The sequence below is a fragment of the Mastigoproctus giganteus genome, chromosome 9 (assembly GCF_048544385.1).
Source record: "Mastigoproctus giganteus isolate SK-2022 chromosome 9, ASM4854438v1, whole genome shotgun sequence".
NCBI classification, from domain to species: Eukaryota; Metazoa; Arthropoda; class Arachnida; order Uropygi; family Thelyphonidae; genus Mastigoproctus; species Mastigoproctus giganteus.
Window position 1 is genome coordinate 191,633,483 of NC_143583.1, and position 13,361 is coordinate 191,646,843.

At 37.3% G+C, this 13,361-nt stretch overlaps 1 protein-coding gene across 3 annotated transcripts in view; it reads left to right on the plus strand.

The window, feature by feature from the left end:
- Dlic (dynein light intermediate chain) overlaps positions 1–13,361 on the plus strand; it is a 240,292-nt gene that overhangs the window by 91,735 nt on the left and 135,196 nt on the right. The window lies entirely within an intron of this gene.

Consider the following 13,361-nt stretch of genomic DNA (forward strand, 5'->3'; position numbering starts at 1 on the left):
AAGGTGGAGTCATATACTTATCTGGGATGAGACAAGTTATTAGCTGTAATAATGATAAATGGCTGGAAGTCAAGAGAAGAATAAATTTTGGATGGACAGCATTCAGGAAATATCGTCACATACTGAAGAACAATATCCCAAGTTTGTCTGAAACGTAAAATAATGAACCAATGTATAAGTGAAACTTGGGCACTTCCCAAAAGAATGGAAGAGAAGCTGATAACTACACAGCAAAGAATAGAATGAATTATATTGGGAATCAGACTGTTAGATAAGAAGAGAAACACATGGATTAGGCAGCAAACTCAAGTAAAGGATATTCTTATCAGAACTAAAGAACTAAAATGATCTTGGGCAGGACACATAGCCTGAAGACATGATAACAGATGGACTAAGAAAATAACAGAATGGTACCCAAGAGGAGCTAAAAGAAAACCTGGAAGACAATGGCAAGGTGGATAGATGAAATTCATAAGTTTGTGGGTTTGTTAGTTTGTTATTTGGTTTTAGGAGCATTAGCAACTAAGGCCATATTGCTCCGGGATATGCGGTGGTCATTCCCTGACCTTTCCGTATTTGGTGGTGACGGGCTCGAACCCCGCAAGTTTGTGGGTAGTAAATGGATGGTCATTGCACAAAACAGAAGGAACTGGAAAGTTGCTGGAGAGGCCTTCATCCTGCAGTGGATTAAAAATGGCTGATGATGAAGATGAAAACGTAAATAGGGATCATTTCCCTTTGCGCATGCAGGACCACTAGTCGGAGATTAGATATGGTCGGCGAACATTAATAGAATTCTCAAGTAATTTAATTTTGACAGTTTCTGCAATTAATAGTATCATATAATTATGTTGGACATTAAGTATTTTGGCCTTGTTAAATAAAAAAGTATGTTTATCATTAATGGCATGAAACATTTGAATTGGAATTTGGGGTGTATAATGTGTACAGGAAGGATAGACAGGACAGGAAGGTAGGAGGGGTTGTGCTGTTAGTTAAGAAACACATAAAATCCAAGGAACTGCATCCAATTGATGTTGGTGGACAATGCAATGTTGAGTCTGTTTAGTATGACATAAGCTGGGAAAGGAAAAATGAGTGTAGGTGTGTGTGTTATATGCCTAATGAATCTGAAGAGTATAATGAGCAATTATGCAGAGAAATAGAGTAGGCCATTAAATCAGAGTATCTTATAATGGGGGATTTTAATTTCCCAGAGATTAATTGGAATTTGTGGGTTGGTCACTCACACACACTAGCAAGGCTTTTGTGGATTTATTGGATGATTGTTTTCTACAGCAGCATGTTCGGGAGGCAACTAGAGGGAGTAATATTCTTGATCTGATTATCAGTAGTGATTCTTCATGCATCAAGAATCTGCAGATAAAGGAACCACTAGGTGGCAGTGATCACAGTGTGCTGAAGTGGGATTTACTCAAAGAGGTAACTACCATCAAGGGTAAAGGGAAGGGTTTTTGCTTTTGTAAAGGTGACTACGATGGACTGAGACTATTTAATTTCTATACAGTGGGACCAACTGATGATGTTACCAACAGCAAATTCAAAATGGGAAGCATTCAAAGAATTAATCTTGGAAGCTACTAGGCTTTACATACCAACTAAGAAATATTGTTCAAGGTTTAGGCCTAAATGGATGTCAGATGAACTAATGAGACATATGGCAGAGAAGAAAAATGCATGCGATTCGTATAAATTAATGGGTGACGTGGAAGCCTATGATAGATATAAGCTGGTCTGTAACCAAGTCATAAGAAGGTTAGGCAGGCAAATGCATATTACGAGAAATCTTTGGCAAGGGATGCAAAAAAAAAGAAAACAGCAAAGTTCTTTACTAATGTAAACTCTAGAAGGAAGGGGATGAATCAGATTGGTCCACTTGGTATCGATGGGTCAACTGTTGATGATCCTGCTCAGTTAGCTAACACGCTAAATGAATATTTTGCATCGACATTCACACATGAGGAGTTGTTCAGTGAGGAGAATGCCAGAGTTGTATTCAACTCTGCAGTAAGCTAGATAATCTTGTAATAACTGAGAGTAAAGTGGAGGAGAAATTGTTGAAGATAAACACAAGAAAGGCACCTGGGGTGGATGGGATCTATCCAGTTATATTAAAGGAGGCAGCAAAGGAAGTAAGCAAACCCTTAGCCATAATTATGAGAGCTTTGGGGAGGTACCCACAGACTGGAGATGTGCAAATGTCACCCCAATTCACAAAGGAGGATCAAAGGCTGACACAAGTAATTATAGACCTGTGAGTTTAACTTCTGTTCCAGGAAAATTAATGGAGGCACTGGTTAAAGAAGCACTGCAGGATCATCTAGACAAGACTTCAGTTATAGCTCGGACACAGCATGGTTTTGTTAAGGGGAAGTCTTGCCTGACCAATTTGATTGGATACTCTGATGCAGTCACAAAAGAACTGGATGCAGAGAATAACTTTGATATTATATACAAAGTACAAAGTATGTTGAGGGTCAAACGGCACCAGGAATTTCTCCCATCTCTGCGAGTGTTCGCTGTATCGAGGGACAGTACTCTGTCACGGTCAGAGATTTAAAAGTGTGTGGATCATGTGTTGTGTAGTATGTTGTGCCCATTGTTCTTCTGGCCTATTGGCCGTCGAGCCCCTGATGGGACACAGTAAACCCCCGCTATTCGCGGTATCTGTATTCGCGATCGCTGATTTAATATAAAATGAAACCTAAAAAAATGTGAATTTTAAAGCGCCGTGAATATTTTCCGCCATAAAAACATGGGTGTGGCTAAAATTATCTTTCCCGGTCAATACAGCACTCAGTGGGTGGTGGGGGAGAGGGGTGACAAAATCGCGAGCGTGGATGTTTCTCGCTAATCCTTGTTCAGTATGTGTTATGCGTTTGTCATGGAAGGTTTCGTCGTTTGCCTTTAATTTATGTTTATAAATTGAATAAATTTATCAATTTATAAATTGATATGCTTACAAAAATTATAAATCTACCGTTTTGCAGTGTAAAACAGACTTTTTCGAGTGTGTTAACGGAAGAAAGTTACTTTATTGTGGACAAGTTTTTTCTAACTCCTACAAAAATATGGCTATGAATAAAAAGAGAAATGTGAAAATAACAAAGAAGGTGATGACATTAGCAAATAAAATTGAGTTATTAGACAAAATTTCTAATGGTGAAAGTGTCTCCTCAGTGGCAAAACATTATAAAATCAATGAGTCAATGGTACGATCAGTCAAAAATCGGAAGAAAAAATCCGCCGTAGTGTCCGTGAAAACGCGCTAATTGCTTCAAAAATTTGCTCTGTAACTCGTGATGTTAAATTAGAAAAATTGGACAACGCTTTAAATCTGTGGATAGAAGACCGAACTCAAAATAAAATTCCGTTAAGTTCACTCATCATTCGCGAAACTGGTGATAGCACTGGCGGGATGTTTTTTTTGCTAGCAAGCAAAGGCGCTGGTTTGAAAGATTTGTTTGAAATTTCTAATAAATATTACATTTAATATTAAATTGTTTCTTATTTTCATTTCGATGCCATATGCTTGCATTTCACTATGTACTATCTATGTACATAGTCATATTATGAAGATACATATAATACATACATAGACAAAATTTTAGACTAGTTTTTCTTATATATTTCATACTTTGGAACAGAACCCCTTTATTACTATGGGAGCCATAACTCAGTATTCGAGACATTTCTCAGGAACGTAATCCCCGCGAATAGCGGGGGTTTACTGTACTTGGATCTTAGAAAGGCTTTTGATACTGTTGCGCATGGAAGACTGCTGCACAAATTGGAGCAGTGTAGCATTGGAGGCAAATTGCTGCTATGGATAAAGGGGAGAAGACAGAGAGTGGTAATCAATGGACACTGCTCATCTTGGACTAATGATATTAGTGGAGTCCCTCAGGGTTCAGTGTTGGGTCCATTATTGTTTTCTGTATTTATAAATGATATTGATTATGGTATGTCAAGCTTAATTTCCAAGTTTGCAGACGATACGAAGGTTGGCAGGGTTGTGAAGGACACTACTGACACTATGCTGCTGCAACAGGATCTGGAGAGGTTGAGCAGATGGGCTGAGAGGTGGCAAATGAAGTTTAACATTGACGAATGTAAAGTACTACATATTGGAAACAGCAACCCCAGAGCAACGTATCAACTCTGTGGTACTACACTGACAGTGGTAGAGAATGAAAGGGACCTGGGGGGGGGGTTGTTCAAGCAGATATGAAGTTCTCTGAGCAGTGAAGATGGGCTGCAAGAGTAGCTCATGGTGTTTTGTCAATGATATATAGGAATTGTTCTAGCAGGGATAAGGAGGTGATTATTCCCTTGTATAAGGCAATGGTCAGGCCACACCTAGAGTACTGTACACAGGTCTGGAGGCCTCATTTCAAGAAGGATATAGAGCTGCTGGAATGAGTACAGAGAAGGGCAACAAGATTAGTGAATGGAACAAAGGGGTGCTCTTTCGAAGAAACGCATAAGTTTTGTAAATTACAGTGTCTGGAGACTAGGCACCAGCGAGGTGATCTGATAGAGGTGTATAAAGCCTTGAATGGTTTGAGCATGCTATGCTGATGGGATTCTTCTTCTTGCTCAGAATAATCACCCGAGAGGGCATAAATTCAAATTGAGGAAAGACAGATGTAGGATAGAGATGTGGAAGTTTGCCTTTAGCCAGCGGGTTGTTGGTTGATGGAACAGACTTCCATCCCTTGTCGTGGAAGTTGATAACCTAAATAAGTTTAAGGCTCAGCTGGACATATATTTCGAACGAACAGAGAGGTGAAGTGGAAGTTGTTTTTTTTTTTTTTTTTTTTTTTTTGGCTCATGCTGCATAAGCTTGCTTTCTTGCATCAAATGCCTGTGCTAATGCTAATATTACGTGAAGGTGATCCATAGTTGAGAATCCTGTCCTAAAGCCAGCTTGCTCTTTCGGTTGATTCTCATCAAGTATTCTTTCTAATCTGTTAGTAATGACCCTTGTGAACAACTTGTAGATGTGGCATAACAAGCTAATTGGTCTATAATTTCCAATTTCTGATTTATCTCCTTTCTTATGCAGCAAAACTATGATTGCATTCTTCCACTCTTAGGCATTACACCTTTTCTAATGCATTTTGTGAAGAGTCTTGCCAGTTTTTGTGTTATGTCTCTTCCTCCAAATTTTAACAACTCTGCAGGAACTTCATCTTCCCCTGGGGCTTTCTGATTCTCCATTTTCTTCAATGCATTTTCTTCATTTTCTTTGAAGAACAACAGTTAATTTCACCTTGAAAAGGAAAGCTACTGCCGCCTCCTATTCTTCTTTAGATGGGATTCTGCAAAACTCCTAAAAATCAGTATTGTATCTTTTGTATTTTAATTGTAAATTGCCAGCCTTCACGTAATATTATTTTCCATGCTCACCCCTATTCGGTAATTTTCATTCCTGTGATCACGACATATGGTCGAAAAGCATTGTCAGCTTCAGGAAGGAAAATCGTTTTGCATTTTTTTCCCTTTAAATTAATTTTTTACTTAATTTTTAATTATTTTTAATTATTTCTTACTGTAATGTAAGATTTTTGATTTTTAATTTTTCCTTTTAATTTCTGGAGAGTATCTTACCGAAGTGTTCTGCATATCATATTGAGGAATACTTCTCTTATTCTTTTACAAGTAGCTTTATTAGTGCATCATTTAGTTTACTACAAACAACATGCAGTCTGGTTTTTAAAATCATCAGGAAATGTTAATAAGGAGAGCTGTTAAGCCATTATTTATAAATCAAATATTGATTTTCAATTATTTTTTTTTATATATTTTTTTTAATTTGGTAGTTGTTCACCCATCGGCTTCTTTGGCCATAATACACCTTCCAAAGATTTTGCATTTTACTCTAATCCTGCCCGAGGCTGGATTCAAACCCACGATCTTTGGGTTGCCAGGCAGGCACTTTACCCATCTGGTTAGCTTGGTCGGCAATTTAAAATTAAAATTCAAAACATACAATACTGATTTTAAGTAGGAGTTTTGCAGAATCCCATCTAGGGAAGAAGAGGAGGCAGCAGTAGTTTTTCTTTTCAAGGTGCAATTAACCATTTTTCTTTAAAAAGCTTGATGAGTAATAAATTCCAAAGCTAAATGAATGCTCACCAAATGAAAGGACTCGGAGGAAACCATCCAGGAAAAATCCATCTGTGAATCCTGAATAAACAGGGTTCAGCATCTCAAATTTCATGGGTAATAAAGTGGTTAGAATTTATTTATATATTTATGAAATCATGAAAAATTAAACAGGTTAATTTTTTATAAGGTTTTCACTCTGTCTTTATCATACTGATGGGGGGGGGTGTAATTAGCAATTAAAGAATAGTTGTACTTGAGATTTAAGGCTGATTTGTTAATAATAGCATCCAATATAATTTTCCAAACAACCATTTCTAAAATCAGTTTAATCAAATCCCAGTTGTTTCTTTTACTTTTGATGTCTGAAGGAATGTTAAAAGTAAAGTGAAATTATCAAATTCAGTGCTTTTCTGCTAACAGTCTTATTATTAGAAATCAATTTGTAATCAATTACAAATTATTAAAAATCTTAAGAAAATATTCAGTTATATTATTTATAGAACATTTTCTTAGATTTCTATAAACAATCTTAGATTAAGAATGAAGCACTGAATGCTGCTTCAATTTTATTGTCCATTAAAAGAAACAGTGTATGCAAAAATTATTATATGAAGCAAATACAATTTTTAACTTAGAAATGAACACATAGTTTAGAATATTTTATGTAAATTAAATAGTATAGTAATTGCACAGTAAACTGTATTTAATAGCATCATTCTCACTAGCAAAACTGTTCTTGGAAATGGAAAAATTGAGCATTTAGCCACGAAAAGACCATATTAAATGTTTATTTCAAACTTCAGTTAAAAATTCATCAAAATCAGTCAGTAGTAACTGTGACAAGTCAATTGTCAAATGTAGTCTCAACAGCAATTTTTATACTTGAACATGTTCACTGTTGCTTATAATTCACGATGGTGGGACTGTTAGTAATCCTAGGTATAACATCCATGCACAAACACGTGGTTGGCAACCACCCAGGTGTGAACCAACGTAAGCAGGGGTCAAGGTGTGGCGCCCAGACCACATGGAGGAATGTCGCTCCTCTGTGTTACCAGGCAGTACTAGGTGGTAGATGACTCTCGTCAACCAGTGCAATACCACCACTTTGCTTATTGGAGGCTTGAAGTGGTGGAACCCACATTTAGTCTCCAGAGCTAAGTTCCGGTCAACCCTTCTCCATCTCTTCCATCATGCAGTATGATTGATGACTTTTGAGGTTATGATGAACATCGTGGCGAGATCCAATATCCCTTACATTTTGAGGGTACAGGTGTAAAATGGTGTTCGCAGGCCGGCTGCTAGTTAGTACACCAGACTGAACCTATTGGTAACTCTCTAGGAGGCTTCCGGATCAGCTAGTGTATAATCTTGCTACCTCTACTCTGCCAGATAGTGACTGGAGGGAGTCCGAGTAGTGTGTATGCAGGGAGCATTGTCGAGGTCATGTTATCTCAAGGATCTGAGTATATTCTTACCATGTGTATTCCATATCCAAAAATTTCATTACTTCATACAGCATGTCCCACCCACTTCTTCTTACAATTGAATACACCATGAATTGTCAAACTAATAGAGCAAGCTTATCTGCGAAAAGATCTAAACCTCCCAAGCACTTCCTAATTCATTTCACAAATATATGTGGTCTCAATTCTAATCTCAACGATGTCCATTTCCACTTGCTGTCTGCCAAACCCCATGTACTTTTTCTGACAGAATCTCAATTATCAGTTGATTCAACTACTGCTCATCTCAGCTGCCCAAATTATTCGTTGTATGATTCCTTTCGCCTCAAAGGTGGTACTTATGCATATGTCCGTTCTGATATTCCCTGTCAGAGACTTGGTAATTTGGAATCTCCTCTCTTTGATCTTCTCTGGCTTAAAATCTCTCAAACTCATTGTGTAAAATTCATCTGTTGTCTCTACCGTTCTCCCAATTCCACTAATCACTTGGAGCTTTTTGACTTCCTGTTTGCAACTTGACTTTCTCCAGTACAACTTTTCTAACAGAGAGGTAATTTTCCTTGGTGATTTTAATTTTCATAACTCCAGCTGGCTTCCGTTTCCTAGTCACACAAACCCAGCTGGTCTAAATGCCGAGGCTTTTGCAATTACTAATGATCTTGCACAGATTGTTCATTTACCTACAAAATACCGGACAATCCTAATCATACAGCCAATACGCTTGATCTTTTTCTCACAAACAACCCTTCTAAGTACACGGTCGAAGTGAGAGGTCCTTTAGGCACCTCAGATCACAACTTGGTGATTATATATTTTCCAATGGAGCCTTTATCTCATGGTTATTCCCAACCTTGTATTGTTTGGCATTACAAGAATGCAAAATGAGATGATCTGCGAGATTTTTTTTTCTTCTTTTCCTTTGTTGGATTACTGTTTCAAAACTTCCGATTTCAATGTTTGCTCAGATCGTGTCAGTGAAATTATTCTTGCAGGAATGGAATCCTTTATCCCACACTCCACTTTAAAATCTCGTCCTTTATTTAAATCTTGGTTTTCCAATAAATCTGCTAAGGCTGTTCAAGAGAAGAACGTTGCATACCGTGATTGGCTTGTTTCTAATTCTTCAGTTTCATTTTCTGCCTACACCAAAGCTTGCAACAATTGGAAAGCAGTTATTAATCAGTGCAAACTAGAGTTTGAACAGGCTAAGAGTAGAAAACTTGCTTCTTGCCCTAATGGTAGCCAAGCATTCTGGTCTCTTGCCAAAGCTATTGGCCGCAACTTTTGCCCATCTCTGCTCCCACCTCTGTCCAAACCAGATGGTTCTGTTGTCACTTCGGCCAAAGATAAAGCTGACCTGCTAGCATCCCATTTTTCTTCCAACTCACGTATTAATGATCTTGGTAAAACACCTCCCACCATTCCCAACACGCTCCATTCAGTACCTCCTGTGGTCTTCCGTCAAAAGGATGTCAGAAGGATTTTAACGAATCTTGATGCTAAGAAAGCTCCAGGTCCTGATGGTATTTCTCCAATTGTTTTCAGAATCTGTGCTCCTGAACTTACTCCTGTTCTTTGCTGGCTTTTTTCACTTTCTTATTCCAAAGGTGTTTTTCCTTCTGCTTGGAAATTTGCTCATATCCAGCCAGTTCCTAAAAAGGGTGACAAATCCCTCCCATCCAATTATCGTCCCATTTCAATTACTTCTACTCTTTCTGAAGTAATGGAGAAATCAATTAACCGCCAACTCTTAAACTACGTAGAAACCTTCCGTCTGATCAACGATCGCCAGTATGGATTCTGTCAGTGTCGATCCACTGGTGATATTCTGGCTTATGTTACCCATTTATGGACTAATTCAATGGAAAAGTTCGGTGAAACACAAGCAGTTGCCCTTTGCATCTCAATGGCTTTCGATCGTGTTTGGCATAAAGGTCTTCTAAACCAGCTTCCATCTTATGGTTTGTCACCTGTTTTTTGTAATTGGTTATCCAGTTTTCTCTCTGATCGCTCACTGAGGGTGATGGTAGATGGCTCTCTCTTCTAACTTCTCCACTAATGCCGGTGTCCCCCAAGGTTCAGTTCTTTCCCCCCACTATTTTCCTCTTGTATATTAATAACCTTCCATTGACTGGATATCCTATCCATAGTTTTGCCGATGATAGCACATTGCATTCCACTTTCCATTTTAAGAAACCTTGTTCTGCTCAATCAGCTTCAACTTCTCGAAAATCTGATACCAATTCCTTAAATGCCGATCTCCAGGTAATTCTCCAGTGGGACAAAGACAACTTAGTTGATTTCAATCTTTCTAAAACTCAGTCTTGTCTTATATCTCGCAAAAAGGATTCTTCTGCTCCTATGCTTATCTTTGGTGAACCTCCGATTTCTAGGCAAAATGATATCTCTTTTGAGGATTACTCTGACTTCTAATCTCTCTTGGCACCAACACATTACAAATATTGCTTCCTCTGCATCTAAAAAACTTGGTTTTCTCTTTCTCTCTCAGCGTTACCTTTCTTCCAAACAGCTGTTCACTACAAATCACAAATCTGCCCTGCCATGGAATATTGTTCCCACATCTGGGGTGGTGCCTCCAAAACCTCTCTCAGGCTTCTTGATTCCGTTCAGAAGAGGGCAGTTAGGTTAATTAATGATTCATCTCTAACAGAGTCTCTCCACTCGCTGTCTTATAGACGTACTGTTTCTGCTGCATGCCTCTTCTACAGATACTTCCATGGGCACTGTTCTGAATTGGCTTCTATAATTCCTGCTCTCTCTTTCAAAACAGTCTGAACACATGCCGCCACCAGCCAACATTGGTTTACTGTCCAACTTCAAACTAACAGAACCAACTTTTCATCTTCCTCGTTTATTCATTCAACTGCCGTTTTCTGGAACAACCTTCCTTCTTATGTATTTTCTGCAAATTACAGTCTACAGAAGTTCAAGTCTAATGTCAACAAATATCTCCTTTCGTCTTCTCAACCTACAACCCAACCATGGTACTAAGTACTATAGGTTCCAATACCTCTCGTGTTTGGGATTTACATAAAAAAAATATATATATATTTTTATATATATTTTTTTTCTAGATTTTTGATCCAATATCATTCTTCATTTGGATTATTTCCTGGGGCACTGGTACCAACAGGCACTGTTTTTTTAATAAATGGAAGGGATTTCATATGCGAAGAATTATCACTCCAAATAATACTGGTATCTGTCGTTTGTATTGTTCTAACATCAGCGGATGCATTTGAATGAGATTCAGAATCCACATCACTTTAATAGAATTCTCAGTATTGGATGGCAAATTATAAAGAGCTAATTCAATGTCATCAGCTTCAACATACCATCCATACCTGTTCCTTTCCAGTCCTGATGTTCCAGGCTGTGGATCCATTATAACAACCCTTTAGAGTAAAATTTTATAGGAAAACGCTTTTTACATAAAATTTTATCAGTAGACATACACTAAGGTTGATTTTTTTTTCTCTTTGGTTTTTCAAACTAAAGAATTAAAATTCAGCAAGAATAATTTTCAAAAAATTTTGCCTTTATTTCTTGTGTAAAATAATAAACTAGATAAAATAACTTCAACACAAGCAAACAACAAATGAAACTGTGAACCAAGTATACAGCTTTTATTGTGCTCTCTAGATAGTGCAATTGATGCTAAGCAAAATATCAGCCATAATGCATGGTTGAAACAGTGCGTTGATATCAATTTTCATTTTGTGTGATTTTCCTTTTACAATACTTCATATTGGATGCATATTTATATTAAGGCACAGCACTTTTTGTTTTGATGTGCGTTTGCATTCCTGCAGTGAATGTATTCAACAGAAAAACCTTGCCCCACATGCAAACAGACAGCAGCTGTTGGGATACACAGCATGTTGAAGAGCTATGAGAGTTTTGGTTTGTCATGTATTTTCCTTAAAATTCATCACTTATTTACACAGCGGATTAACAACTGCCAAGTTTGTTTTAAGTGAATAACAATGAAAGTTATTAATACCAGTACCGATGCCCCCTAAATGTACATTAAGAACATTTCAGAACTATGTATAAGTATAGTGCAAAAGCATCGTAATACATAGCCAAATCTGAATTAACAGAATGTTAGCAAAACAGCATCGTTTTAAGTTATATCTCATATTGTGAATACCTTCACAACGAGTTGCCATGATATTGCACTACTTCGAATAAATAACACTTCACCCGAGGAGGAGAATAATGTTACTTATTCTCGGATGGATACCGCCACCCAGACGGCACCATTTCAGTGCTATTTTGTATGTGTGTGGGATAATGACTCAACTATCCACTTGTCCCTATTAGACTTAGAAAAGCAAAAAGATAGAGGAAAAGTAATAGGTAGGAGTGGTAGAAAAGAAACGGTGTAGAAGAATGAAAGGGACAGTAACTCCTTCAACTCACACCACTCAAAAACTCAAACTCCGTGAATAGGCAATGCTTCTCCAGTGGAGAAGCTGTTGTTGCCTATTCTTGGAAACTCCGGACATCATCAGGCTCCCCCTGGTGCCGTTTCAGGGCTATTTGGCCCTTCTTCGGTGAGTTGGTAGGTACCCAAGTGATGCAATGATGGCAAAATAGTTATGAAGTATAACTCCACAATATGAGAGATGCCTGATGGTGTATGATGTGTTTAGAATACACCATCAGGCATCTCTCATATTGTGGAGTTATACTTAACTGTTTTGCCATCATTGCATCACTCGGGTACGTACCCACTTAATGGTAATCCAACCCAAACTTCTCCAAACAAGTAGTAGATGGTAATATATCATACTGACCAATCTGTAAAGCTTTAAAACCTGAAGGCCAAGTGTAATTATGGCTTTGATGCTAATGTGTTATTTAAATAATGACAAAGGCAAAATACAAATGTAAATGCCATTTCACTTAGTTAATACAGATCTTTTAATACCTGTTAAATTAAAAAGTTTTCTAATTTCCAGATTAACTTTTAAAGTAATGGTTTCTTCACTATCAACCAGTTCTTAAATATATGCTCACTTTGGAACTGGTTCTCCATTAGCAAATATCTATTTTTATGCTTAAAGTTTCTTTAAGCATAAAAATATCATGATCTGCTTAATAAGTAGGCAGCTTAAAATTGCATCAGTATATTTTCAAGTTTTAATAGTAGCTACTGAGCATATTGTTGCCAATATAACAATCTGTAAAAGTTATTACATGACCTACTATTTTGCACCACATTGATTGTGGTGCAGAATAGTAGATTATGTAATAGTAGCTTAAAATATTTGCTTGTGATTGCTGTTTTTTTTTTTTTTTTTATCAGTTTGCCAATCTGGCAAACAACCACACCATTGTGTAGCAACAGCTTACTATCCCTGACTTCACCATGTTATTGATGGTGGTATGCTATATCCACAGTCACAGCCCTTTTGAAACCCATTAAATCTGTGTTATTTATCATGGTTACTGTATTTCACACTGTTTGGTGCAGCTTGGTCTGTCTGTTACTGAATGCTACCCATATTGGTCACCTTTCTCTTTTAATAGCTTTAGCACACAGGATTATTCACAACAGCAAGGGCACATTCATAGTTTAGTAATAGATGAATATATATAGTGTTTAGTTTATTTTGAGATTCTTTGCAACCTTTTATACCCTGTACTGTAATTGTATATATCAACATGTAATGCAGTTGATTTATAAAAACATGCATTTGCTCTAACTCTAAAAAAATTTACCATAAATGA